The sequence below is a fragment of the Protopterus annectens genome, chromosome 15.part0, assembly GCF_019279795.1.
Source record: "Protopterus annectens isolate FY-2018-M chromosome 15.part0, PAN1.0, whole genome shotgun sequence".
Classification (NCBI taxonomy): Eukaryota; Metazoa; Chordata; order Ceratodontiformes; family Protopteridae; genus Protopterus; species Protopterus annectens.
In genome coordinates, this window is record NC_056749.1 from 35112093 (window position 1) to 35123890 (window position 11798).

General features: G+C 44.0%; 1 protein-coding gene across 1 annotated transcript in view; it reads right to left on the reverse strand.

The window, feature by feature from the left end:
- LOC122789722 (surfeit locus protein 4-like) overlaps positions 1-11798 on the reverse strand; it is a 516963-nt gene that overhangs the window by 186991 nt on the left and 318174 nt on the right. The gene's annotated exons all lie outside the window — the stretch shown is intronic.

Consider the following 11798-nt stretch of genomic DNA (forward strand, 5'->3'; position numbering starts at 1 on the left):
CCGATTCAAAAGGGGTTCTACACCCAGTCAGACTTAAAGGGTCAACAAATGAAATAAATACAGACAAAAGGTTGTTACTTTAGTCTTAAAACCTGTATTGCCAAGTCCTGAGTCTCCTTTAAACAATTTTTTTTTTTTTTTGCACGGGGGACAAACCACAAATATTTTATTTATGAATATATAGATAAATTATCTCTTTCTCATACACACACACACACACACACACACACACATACACACACACTATATATACATCCCGCCCCCCCACCCCCATTAAGGAAACCACAGTAAATAATTTCTCCAAAGCCAACTTCATGCTTAAGACAGAAGTGGTGAACTTTATGACACCCATGCAGGTGGACAATACAGTTACAACTGCTGAATCCTACACAAATGCACTCTATAAGCACTTGCACAAGTGCATGGATCGTGCTATCCCAAACAGAACCAAGACGCTATCCTCCAAACAAAAGGAAGCCAATCTGGTGGTCCCCTGCCATAAACAAATGGTACAACAGAAGGAAGAAACTGTTGCAAAAGAGAGAGTAAAATCCCATGAGTGGAGGAGCTCCCTGGCCAGCCTCAGTAAGAAGCTGAGATCCCTTATAAGATCCTCCAAAGCTAGCTACGAAAACAAAACAGTCACTAAATCCAAGGACAACCACAAAGCATTCTATAGCTATGTCAAGAATATAGATGGCAACACCCAGATCTGCTCTGAGTTACAGCATAAAGGCACGAAAATTACAGAACCAACTGATATTGCCAACATCCGGGCAGATCAGTTCAGTGCTAACTTTACCCCCCTCTCACTCCCTAAAGAGCCCATATCTATACAAGAAGAATGCAGAGTCCCTGTAATCACAACTATGCAGGTAAAAGCTGCACTCTCTAAAGACAAAAACATAGCATCCATGGGAACGGACAACATCCCAGGCTGCGTTTTGCATGAACTGGCTCCCCACTTAAATTTTTGGCTCCTCTAAGATACTGCTTTAGTAAAGGATGAGAATAGATTGGTGGCTCTGTATTGTAATGAGCTGAAATGGCAGAGGCATGGATTTTGATTGATGAGAAAGATAGGCCTTTTGTCAAGCATCTCAATTAAGCTTTGTAATATCAGAGGAATATGTGGTTCTGCTGTATCAGTTCCTTGTGCTCGATTCCAAGCACAGAATTTCTTCCATCTGTCAGCATAAGATTTTCTAGTACTAGGCCTTCTGGCTTCCAAAATGACATCCATCACAGCTTTACTGAGAGGTGCCGTGTGTATGATTACAGGATTAGCCATGCTGCCAGGTTCAGAGTCTGTAGCTGACTGTGCAGGATCAGATTGTTTTGCTGGGACAGTAGTTGTGGTTTTTGAGGCAATGTTCAAGCTATGTATTGAGACAAGTTTCTTAGGATTGGGTACCAAAATTGGCGAGGCCAGTCAGGGGCAATTAATAATATCTTTGGCTCCTCTTGTCTGACTTTTAGGAGGACCTTGGGTAGAAGAGGCAGAGGAGGAAAGGCGTAAACTGATGGGTTTTTCCAACTGAAGGATAGGACGTCCACTTTCCATGCTTGTCTGTGATAAGTCCTTGTGCAGAATCTTTTCAGATAATTTTGAGGAGAAGCAAATAGATCTATGTCTGGGCTCCCCCATTTCTCCGTTATCATGCTGAAGACTTGTGAATTTAGCTTCCGCTCATGAGGATCCATAAGGTTTCTGCTTAAATCGTCTGCCACAGTGTTTTGTTTTCCTGGCAGGAATTGAGCTTGAAGATGTATATGGTAGGTCAAAGCTGTGTTCCACAGTGCCATGGCTAATCTGCAAAGGGGGTACGAGTGTGTGCCCCCTTACTTGTTTATATACCACATGACTGTGGTGTTGTCCGTCTTTATCAGTAGTTGTCCTGGATGAAGTAAGTCCTTGAAGGCTGTTAGGGCATTTTGAACAGCTAGCATCTCTCTGGTTGATATGCAGATGTATTTGATTTGGTGCCCATATGCCCTGAATGCATCTTCCTGCCATGTGGGCCCCCAGGAATAATCTGATGCATCTGTTGTTAAGGTTTGGCTGGCAGGGTGTAGAGTGAAGGGCCATCCCATGTTTTGGTGACAGGCCTTTGCCCACCATAGAAACTCCTGATGCAGGCAGGGAATGAGAGGAATAATTGTTTCCAGACTGTGTGAATGTTGACTCCGTAAACTTTTTAGGTACCATGGAAGTTTCCTCATATGCAGTCTTGCATATGGAATTATTAGGATGCCATGAAGCCCAGAGCCCGCAGAATTTGGTCTTGCAGAAGACTGGGTTTTTGTTGCCATCAGTTTGAAGTAAGTACTCAGTTACCTTTGTTTGTCTGGCGTGAGGTAAGCCATCTGGGCAGTTGTATTCAAGCTTGCACCCAGGAATGTTATCTTTTGAGAGGGTACCAGTTGTGATTTCTTTTTGTTTATTGTGTACCCTAGGCATGTTAGAAGCCTTTTCACAAATGCCAGGTGTCATAGAAGAGTGTCCTTGTGCTCTGCTTGAATGAGACAGTCGTCCAAGTAAGGATATATTTGAATACTTCTTTGTGTGCAAAAAGCAATGACTGGTGCCAGGAACTTTGTGAAGACTCTGGGCGCAGTAGATAAGCCAAAGGGCAGTACACAGAATTGGTAATGCATCAAGCCAGCCTTGAATCCGAGGTATGTTCTGCATGACTGTCTTATTGGGAAATGCAGGTATGCCTCTTTTAGGTCTAAAGTCACCAGCCAAGCATTCTTGTCCAGCATGGGCAGAAGCTGCTGCAAAGTGAGCATTTTGAATTTTGGAATGTCCAGGTAAGTGTTAAAAAATTGATAAATCCAGTACTGGCTGCCAGGCCTTGTCCTTTCTGGGTACCAAGAACAGTCTTGAGTAAAAACCTTGTCCTTTTTCCTGTTCTGATACTGTCTGAATGGCTCCCATATCCATGAGGGACGTAACCTGTTTCTGTGCCTCTGCCCACTGTTTGACAGATCTGCCCAACCATTTTCCATTGGCAGAGAGTGTGGAAATGGAATCTGTATCCCTGTGATATGATGTTTAGTACCCATTTGTCCTGGGTTATTAACTGCCAATTTTGAGCAAAAAGTGCTAATTTTCCCCCTATGGGTGCTGCCAAAAGATAAGTGCTTGGTGTAGGCAGAGGGAAGTAATTGGGATTGCTTTCTGTAGGTTTGCGCTTTATCTCCTCCAGATTTGGAGGTGGATGCGCCCCACTGCTTTGACCTGTACGAGTCTTGAGCCTGGTACCTGGAACCCTTAGGGCATCTGGATTTGCCCCTTTGAGCTCTGTCTGACACAGGAAAGAACCAATTTTTTGTAGGTCAGTGTCTACTGAATCTTGGTGGCTGCACTTGTAAGAAATCTTTTAACAGTTTGCATAGACGTAGCTTTGTCTTCCATTTTCTTTAAAACCTCTTCTGCCTTAATACCAGACAGAGAAGCATGCTGTAAAGGTGCATCTAGCAATTTAGTTTTAACATAATCAGGCAAATTTTGTTCCTTTAACCAGGCATGCCTCCTAATCACAGATCCAGTAACTGCGGCCCTGCAGGGCGCCTCTAAAGAATCAAAACCACATTGCAAAGTATGCTTTCCAACTTGTTCAGCTGCATGCAATAATTCCTGCAATTCTTTATTTTCTGCACATTCTGAAATCAACATCAATTTCTGTTTCAGCAACCCATAACATGTTGTTTGTACTTAAGCATACGAAACTGACAATTTAAGGCCGATTGCCAAGGTTGCAGATGTATAAACCTTTTTTCCCCCCATCTGTCCAACGCCCTAGAATCTCTGTCAGAGGGTGTAGGGATTTTTACTGTTGAGGCCTCAACTCCCTTTGGACCCTGTGAAATAGTTTCAGGATCAGCAGCAGGGTTTCTAAATAAAAATGTATGCGAGTCGGGGACTCTGTAACATCTGTCAGGCTTACTGGGAGCCGGGAGGCAAGGAGTCAGGGCTCAAGCTTGACTCCAAAAACACACCATCCACAATGTCTAAAACAGGGGGAATGGCTAAAGGCTTGTGCTGAGGGAGAAGGAAATCCCTGAGCCTCTTCTTTGATTATGAGAAGTCTTGACTCCCAGTGAAAATGCTCCCTCAAAGTATGCAAGGTTTCTCCAAATGAATAACCCTCAGGAGAAGATGCAGATGGAATAGACTCCTCAGCGTCAGAATCCTCATAGGGAGGTACACAATCCCTGATCAGAAGAAATAGAAACCTGATCTGAAGATTCATAATCAGTGTCTTGCCTAGGCCTCTTATCTGGAGGGGGATGGGTACCCCTGATCAACCTCTTATCTGGAGGGGGATGGGTACCCTGATCAAGGTAATCAGGTCTTCAGCTCATGCGTCAGTTTTTTAGGTTTAGAAGTTGCTTTGTCTTTGGTTTTGCAACTGTCGTCAGTTTGATGTACAAACGTTGAGGTCTGAATACACTCTCAGAAGCCGGTGCCTGCTCAGCAGCTCCGGACCCATCCGAGGGAGATACATCCATCAGTCCAATACCTTGAGTATCTTGTGGCATGCCGGACTCCACACGGGTGTCTGTAGAGGCCTGCGACTCGAAGGTAGCGGGTATCAGGGGCTGTGAAGGCACCTCACTGAGTAACGGTGAACCAGCGACTGGCTTAGGAGAAGCTTCGTCATCGGTTTTGGATCTCAACTGCCTTTCTCTGTCCTTTTCTTTGTGTTTTTTACGTACTCCGGTAGTCTGATTGCTATCCGAAGACATTTCTGGGTAGTTAAATCGAACGCTTAGTAGTGCATTGGTTAAATCTAGCACAAAACTGGCAGCCAAGCAGGTTGTGAACAGGGCCTAGGCAAGGAATACAGTATAAATAGAAATCCTTATGAGGTATTTGCTTCCCACAAGTAATACAATTATTAACTTTTTCTGACATCGGTAAAAAGGAAGAAAAAAGTTTCCCCAACGGGGTACTTAGCTTTAGTGAAGACTTCGGTTCTGAAACTCAAACTCAAATATTTCAGTAGTCGGCCGACAGGGACTTGCAAAATGCTTCTGCTTCGGGAACCACGCGGCAAGAAAAACTAAAGAAAATAGCGTCAGCTGCATGTTTTATACCCCTGACGACCTGACGTCATAGAAGAGAAGACAGCAACTGACGCAGGACCCAAGACTTTGGAATTCAGGCCGACTGAGGGCAACCTGCCAGCAGATTACCCAAATGTAATGACTGCAACAGTGAAACACGAAGAACATCAGTTATCCCACTCCACAAAGGGGGAGCCACCACTAATCCCAGGAACTATCGACCTATTAGCCTGATGAGCCTGGTCTGCAAGGCCATGGAATGTATCATGGAACTCAAACAAAGACATTGGTAACCTCCAAACTCTGGATCCCACCCAGTTCGGGTTTGTGAAAGGCAGATAATGCCTTCTGAACCTGATAGACTTCTTTGAGGCAAGGTAAGGTGGCTCACATAGCCTATCTTGACCACGTCAAGGCTTTCGACACCATCCCCCATTCTGGAATTATAGCTAAACTCACTAAACTAGGTATAAATACCTACGTCACAAGATGGGTTGCCAACTGGCTCAATGACAGAACCCACAGTGTAAAAGTTGCAGACTCCAAATCTGACCTCAGGGCAGTAACACGTGGAATGCCACAGGGTTCCCATCCTGGGTCCTCTCCTGTTTGGTATCTACTTCTCTGAAGTACAGGCTAACACAGAAGGCCTCTGGCTGACTAAATTCGCAGATGACTGCAAACTAGGAGCGATAGTCAAGTCCCCAAATGATGTGGACATCCTACAGAAGGGCCTCACTGAGAAAGATGCCTGGTGTCAGAGCCATGGCCTCAAGCTCAATACCAAAAAGTGCAGTGTCATCCCCTTTGGTAAAAACTCTGTACCCATGAACTACCACATAGGCAGCAATTTAAACACCGAATGCGTGATAAGAGACCTTGGGACCCAGGTGGACAGTAGTCTCTCCTTTGATAGTCACACCGCCACAGGAGTAAGGAAGTCCTTCTAGGTGGCACACCTCATCATAAAAGGGTTCTCATCCAGGAAAAAAAAAGAGGTCATTGCTCCCCTCTACTCGTCACTCAGAGCCATTAGAGAGTAAAACGCCCCTTTTGGAATGTACCTCAAGACATCTGCAGCAGCTGGAAAGGCCACAGAAGTACCTCACAAAGAGGATTACTGGCCTCAAACAAATGCCCTACACTGACCGCCTCAAAAACTCCAGCTTTACTCTGTAACATATCGCCTACTCTGAGGTGATCTCTGCCTAACATATAAAGCTATGTCAAACCTAGAGCGGTTGGACATGCTACACCTAAATAAATCCCAATCCCTCCAAGCTACACGCTCTAGGGACCTAAATCTTGTCACCACAATAAACAGGACATGCCGAAGGGATAGATTCCTGTCCCAGAGACTTCCCATATTCTGCAACAAGCTACCCATCTATGTCAAGCAAAGTTCTTCATTAGCACTCTTCAAGAAAAATCTTGATGAGTGGATGGGAAATAGGAAATACACCTCAGGGATCACTTCTGTGTCTCTGATGGAGCACAGGAAAATAACTTCCTTGGGTGGCGTAAGCTATGGTACCTTGCTGGCTAGGCTTATGTAGGCCATTGGGCCGATAGCCTAGAACCTACCTATGAACTTTATATACATATATATATATATATATATATATATATATATATATATATATATATATATATATATACATACATACACGTACATACACATATATATACATATATTAAGAACTGAACTTCGTGACAATAAAAACATTAAAAAAATAGTAAATCACACCAACAACTCTTGTAGAACTTTAGCGCTTTCGTCTTATTTATTATCAAGACTTCTTCAGAAAGACATGTTTCATAAGTATGAGCAACTATTTTCACTTCCTTTATATACATTAGTTCTAGCAGGCCATTTAAATTAACAACAGTTCCTTTCCAATAGTAAAGTGTGAACAAGCAGGGTGCTGTGTGCATTTTCATTAACATTACAATCGCAGTTACATAAGGTAAATTAGTCAGACAGTAATAGCCTTGTGGTGCCTTGTGCATACTAAAAGGGACTGTGTGCAAAAAGGGATCTTGTGCAAAAAAAAAAAAAAAAAATTTTTATGGGGGAACCGGGAAGGATGACAGTCATGCTGTGATGATTCTAATATAGACACATTACTTATGAGTGTTTGCCTCCAAAGGTAAGTAAAGAAGAGAACGGAAGAAGATGGAGGAGTAAGGTAGAGAGTCCTACTATGCTTTGGTATTGGTGTGTGTGTAGAGTAATGTGTGGGTATGCCACCTGATGGGGGAGTGGGAGGAATGCGGTGTGGACTTGAGGGGGGGCTGGTAGGGAGCCGCCCTTGACAAGGAGCATATGAATGACAGTGTCCCAGAAGACTGTCAGTGCGGATGGTACCAGCTGTTGGCTGGTTTGGATGGCATCACCCCTTGAATGGCTGCGTGAAATAGTGAGACCGGGGGGCATAGTTGGTGCGGTCAGTGGGGGCTAGACTGGTGATTGGGAGCATGTGTGTAGGGGGTATGGGGGAGTCAAATGTCAGAGAGAGAGAGAGAGAGAGGAAACACATTATTTTCACTTGCACAGTTGTAAATCCATAAACACATTAAATCTACTTGCACAATTCTTCAAACCCTCTTGCACAGTTCTTCAAACCTTATCACATTTCAATCTCTATACCATTTACGTGCACATTTAATGTTCAGTGTCTTGTTAGAACTGAGAGCTGATGTCTATCCAGGTCTCATCTGCCATTTTAATTCCCGGACTTGCAGGAATGTGTCCATGTGTTATTTTTTCCAGCACTGTGAATTTGAATCCTGTGAAGTTTGGGCAAATAGCACTGTGTTTAGTCAAGGCATTCAAACTGTCCTGTTTGTGTATTGCTGCAGTGTGTTCTTTAATACGGCTACTCAGCTTCCTGTTAGTTTTGCCGATATAGAAATTCCCACAGTGTTCGCAGAAAGCACAGTACACTACATTTTTTGTGTTGCAGTCATAGTGGTCATGTAGACGGACAGTTCTGTTGCAGTGCGAGAAGGTGACGTTGTTTTTTCGTATGTGTACACAGGCAACACACTTGCCGCAGTCAAACATTCCAGGTTCTGTCGAAACTTCGCTCTGTGGGGATGGGCTTTTATTCCTCTCGAATGCACCACCAAAAGAAGAGGTTCGTTTGAAACAGAAGTTTGGGGATGTCCCAAGTAACTTTGTCAGACCTTTTTCTCCTCCCAAGATGTCCCAATTGTTGGTGAGGACTCCTCTGATTCCATACATATCGATGGAAATTGGAAGGGGGAAACTTACACCTAGTCCTTTTTGTTCGGTCCATTCTGTGCCCTTGCTATGAATCCCTTTTCCAGGATTGGTGGGTACCTGGAGTGTCTGTGCTGTATGATCTCTTGGAACAGGTTGTCCACTAGATACTCTGGGTATTTTCTTTCTAGGAACAAGTTTCTGAGGTAAAAACCTTCCTTGATGAAAACCTCGTCCCTAAAAATGAGTCTGGATAACCGGATGAATTGTCCTTTTACAATACTCTTTCATGAAATGGGGATGCTGGCTGCTGAACTCTAGTTATTCCGGAAAGTGGGCTTGCGGTAGATGCTGGAGTCAAACTGTCCACTTTCCGGGTCTATAGTGAGGTGGATAGCGAGGAATTGAGTGGTGGTTCCGATATGTCCTACTGTGAGGGTCAGGAAGTCCAGACTCTGGAACAGGGTTTCCAGAAAATTGCTTAGAGAAAGTCTGCCCCCCTTCCAGACAAAAAAGATGTCATCAATATAAAGTCTGTACATTATGGTGTTGTTGAACCCGGGCAGTGATTCAACCTTATCCATTTCCCAGGCACTGAGGACTAAGTTTGCATATGCTGAGGCCATTTTGGACCCCATGGCTACTCCTTTCCGTTGGTGGTAAATCTTCCCATTGAATTGAAACAAATTATTTCTTAATACTGCTTCTGTTAACCTGCATACAGTATTAATCTTAGTCCTGCTTAGGTTGGAGTGCCTGTTCTGGTATTGTCTGGTGAGGGTCAGTCCTTTGGCGTGGGGGATGTTTGTGAAGAGTGCTTCTACATCTAGGGTGACCAGTAAATATTCCCCTCCATCCAGCCTTAGTTTGAAGATGTCATTTAGAAAAGCCCAGGAGTCCTTGGTGTAGTATTTGCTGTTCTGTACAATGGGGTTAAGGATGTGGTCCACGTATTGTGAAATCTTCTCTGTCCTTCGGTTCAATACCACATGGCGGAAAGGTGGATTTTCAGGGTTCTTGTGAACCTTGGGGATTCCAAAAAATTTCCCAAGGCTGGGTATCATGACCTGCATGAAGTCTTTTTCATCTTGAGAGATCTCATCCCTGAGGTACAGTTCCAACAGTAGGTTGTCAATTTGTTTAAAGTTTTGTTGTACCTGGTTGATGTTTACCTTTTTGTAGAACTGGTTATTCATGAGGGATGCTTCAAGGTGTTTGGATATAGCTCTCCTACTCCATCACTACTATCCCAGATCCCTTGTCAGCCATCATGATCCGTAGGGATTTGTCCTGACGGAGTTCCTTCCAAGCCTCTCTTTATTCCCTGTTCAGGTTGTGCCACTTTGCCGAAGGCTTATCAGAAAGGTGTTTCCTGATATCCCTTTCACAGGTACTCGCAAAGAGGCTCAGTGTGTTGGAGAGTGCAGGAGTGTACAGGCTCTTCATGGTAAGGGGTCTGTTGTTATCTTCCGAGCTTTCCTCATCTTCTTCCTCTTCATATTGTTGTATATCTAATTTTAGTTGTAACTTTCTCAGGTAGCACTCGAGGTCCAGGATAACATCCACCGTGTTGGCTCTTGCGCCGGGATGAAAGAAAAGCCTTTCTTCAGTACCTTATGATGGCTTTCCGAGAAAACTCGTGTGGTGAGGTTAGAGATGTCACCTACCCCTGCTGGAGACCTGAAGTCAGTGCTATCAGGTGCTGGTATCAGTGAATGGGGAGGGTGATCAGGGTGGTCCATCCCAGTAATACTACTACTGTATCCCGTTCCCGCTCCTTCTTCCCCTGTGATTGTTGTTCCCTCGCCTTCCCTCAATATTGTTGGCGTTGTGGTTCCAGTTTCGTTCATTACCACCAGGTCTGAATCTGGTACAAGTCCTGGTTCTGGTTGTGAGTCCTGCTGAAGATAAAAAAACGTTGTTGCCACTTCTGTTGTTGGAAGACTGGTCGTTCGTTGGTGGGGTTTGATAAACCCTTCCTTGATTGATCGCACTGTTCGGTGTCCTGCGGTTTGTATTGTTTTTGTCCTAGTTGTTGTCGTAGTGGTCACGTTCACTGGTGTCTGGATCTCTCTGTGTTGGCTGATTCTGGAGAGGCATTTCTGGTCTTGGCTGTCCCCTAGGAGGAGTATGTACCATCATCTGGGAACTACTCCCTGCTAGTGGGCTGGATGTGATGAGGAGTCTATCCACCTCTGGTGTGTTGGGTCCATTTGTGGGTTCTTGTAATTCTGTCGTAGGCCTTAGTTCGGTTGTGGACAACGGATTGGTTTTGGGATATCTGCCTGCCCTTCTCCGTGTGTGTAAGTAGCGTGTGGGCCTGATCGGGTATGCTTTTCCTTCCTCATATTGTTTAATGTCCCTAAGCAATTTGCCTTTCTTGCGTTCAATCAGTGTCGCCACATGCCTAGTAATTTTGTGCGGTACATTGTTCCACATTTTCGCAAAGTCAATAAATGTGGGATCCTGCAGGATGTGTGTTTGCAGATCATCTATTTGAGACTTGTAGGTGGCCATACTCTCAGTATTACTTTGGATGAGTGCTTTGATAGCTGCTAGCCCAGAGTCATTATATATTTTGACCAGTTCTTTGTGAAGCTGAGAGTTTGGAGTAGTCATGTTAGGAAATTTGTTACACCCGAGACCCTGTGGGACTATATCCAGCTCTAAACACCTTTCTAGATAGAAGTGGTCATGCTCAAGTTTTTGTAGGTTTTAATCAGTCTCTCGAATCTGGTAATCAGAGACCTGGCGCTCTGGGAGACCCCTCTGTTTTGACTGTACTCAAGTTGTGCTGTTGTATTCTGGACCAGGCAACGGAAGGGATTAATTTCCGTCTGCGTGAGTATCAGGTCAAGAGCCTGTGTGGTCCTTATTTCTGTCCCAGTTCTGTTGTTAATTGTGGTCGTGGGTCCAGAGTGGTCCGGGGGTTCTGTGTGGTCCCTGGTGATCCTTTCATTTGTAGGTGTTAAAGGTCTGCTGTTTAGGTCCTCTAAGAAATCTTGCGCCAAACTAATTCCTTCCCATAATTTTGTAAGAACTGTTGTTGGATCAATTGGTGTCCTGCTCCTGGTAGCTTCTGTCTTCAGATGGCTACTAGAGCCCAAGTTGGGTGCTATGTTTCCTGCCATACTGTCACACGGAGTAGAAGACTTACAACTAAAATTAACCGCACTCAAAAAAATTGAACGAACAGAAGAAATTTTAACTAAGAACTGAACTTCATGACAATAAAAGCATTCAAGAAAATACTAAATCACACCAACTCTTGTAGAACTTTAGCGCTTTCGTCTTATTTATGATCAAGACTTCTTCAGAAAGACATGTTTCATAGGTATGAGCAACTATTTTCACTTCCTTTATATACATTACTATTGGAAAGGAATTGTTGTTAATTTAAATGGCCTGCTAGAACTAAAGTGAGAACAAGCAGGGTGCTGTGTGCATTTTCATTAACATTACAATCGCAGTTACATAAGGTAAATTAGTCAGACAA